The sequence below is a fragment of the Arachis hypogaea genome, chromosome 15, assembly GCF_003086295.3.
Source record: "Arachis hypogaea cultivar Tifrunner chromosome 15, arahy.Tifrunner.gnm2.J5K5, whole genome shotgun sequence".
Taxonomy (NCBI): Eukaryota; Viridiplantae; Streptophyta; class Magnoliopsida; order Fabales; family Fabaceae; genus Arachis; species Arachis hypogaea.
In genome coordinates, this window is record NC_092050.1 from 93,413,129 (window position 1) to 93,414,596 (window position 1,468).

At 35.3% G+C, this 1,468-nt stretch overlaps 1 non-coding gene across 1 annotated transcript; it reads left to right on the forward strand.

Annotated features, from left to right (window-relative positions):
• The first annotated feature begins 367 nt into the window (after positions 1 to 367).
• LOC112753133 (small nucleolar RNA R71) lies at positions 368 to 476 on the forward strand. Its single transcript, XR_003177530.1, has one exon. It is a non-coding gene; the product is annotated as a small nucleolar RNA R71 (small nucleolar RNA).
• The last annotated feature ends 992 nt before the right edge of the window (positions 477 to 1,468 follow it).

The window sequence follows — 1,468 nt, forward strand, 5'->3', positions numbered from 1 at the left end:
ATTGCAGGATTCTCAGGGTCATAAGCTTCTCCTTCAGAGGAGGCTTCTTTAGTATTACCGGATGCAGCTTGCATTCCAGTCAGATTCTGAGAAATCATATTGACTTGCTGAGTTAATATTTTATTCTGAGCCAATATTGCATTCAGAGTATCAAACTCAAGAACTCCTTTCTTCTGAGTCATCCCATTATTCATAGGATTTCTTTCAGAAGTGTACATGAACTGGTTATTTGTAACCATCTCAATGATTTCCTGGGCTTCTGTAGGCGTCTTCTTCAGATGAAGAGATCCACCAGCAGAGTGATCCAATGACATCTTGGACAATTTAGACAGACCATCATAGAATATACATAAGATGCTCCATTCTGAAAGCATGTTAGAAGGACACCTTCTGATCAATTGCTTGTATCTTTCCCAAGCTACATAGAGGGATTCACCCTCCTTCTGTCTGAAGGTTTAGACTTCCACTCTGAGCTTGCTCAACTTTTGAGGTGGAAAGAATTTGGCCAAGAAAGCATTGACCAACTTTTCCTAAGAGTTCAGGATTTCTTTAGGTTGTGAGTCCAACCATATCCTAGCTATGTCTCTTACAGCAAAGGGGAAAGCATAAGTCTGTAGACCTCAAGATTAACCCCATTGGTCTTAACAGTGTCACAGATTTGGAATAATTCAGCTAAGAACTGATGAGGATCTTCCAATGGAAGTCCATGAAACTTGCAATTATGCTTCATTAGAGAAACTAATTGAGGCTTAAGCTCAAAGTTGGTTGCTCCAATTGCAGGAATTGAGATACTTCTTCCATAGAAGTCAGAAGTTGGTGCAGTAAAGTCACCAAGCACCTTCCTTGCATCTCCACCATTGTTATTATTTTTGGCTGCCATCTCTACTTCTTTTTCGAAAATTTTTGTTAGGTCCTCTCCAGAGTGTTGTGCTTTAGCTTCTCTTAGCTTCCTCTTCAGAGTCCTTTCAGGTTCAGGACCAGCTTCAACAAGAATGTTCTTATCCTTGTTCCTGCTCATATGAAAAAGAAGAGAACAGAAAAGAAGAGGAATCCTCTATATCACAGTATAGAGATTCCTTTATATGAGTAGAAGAAGAGAAGAATAGAAGAATGAGGTAGAGAGAGAATTAAGAGAATTCGAACACAGAGAGAGCAAGAGGGTTCGAATATTAAGAAGAAAAGAAGTGTTAGTAATTAAATAAATAAATAGAAAGAGATGAGAGGGAGAGAGTATTCGAATATTAATTTAAAAGAAAAGAAAAATATTTTTGTTTTTATTTTAATTATTAGTTAGAATTTGAAAATATTAAAAGAAATAAAATAAAATTAGAATTTAAAACAATTAGTTAATTAAAAAGAATTTTGAAAAAGTAGGTAGTGGTTTTTGAAAATTAGAGAGAGAAAAGTAGTTAGGTGATTTTGAAAAAGATAAGAAATAGTAAACTTTTAAAATTAAACAAAAAGTCAA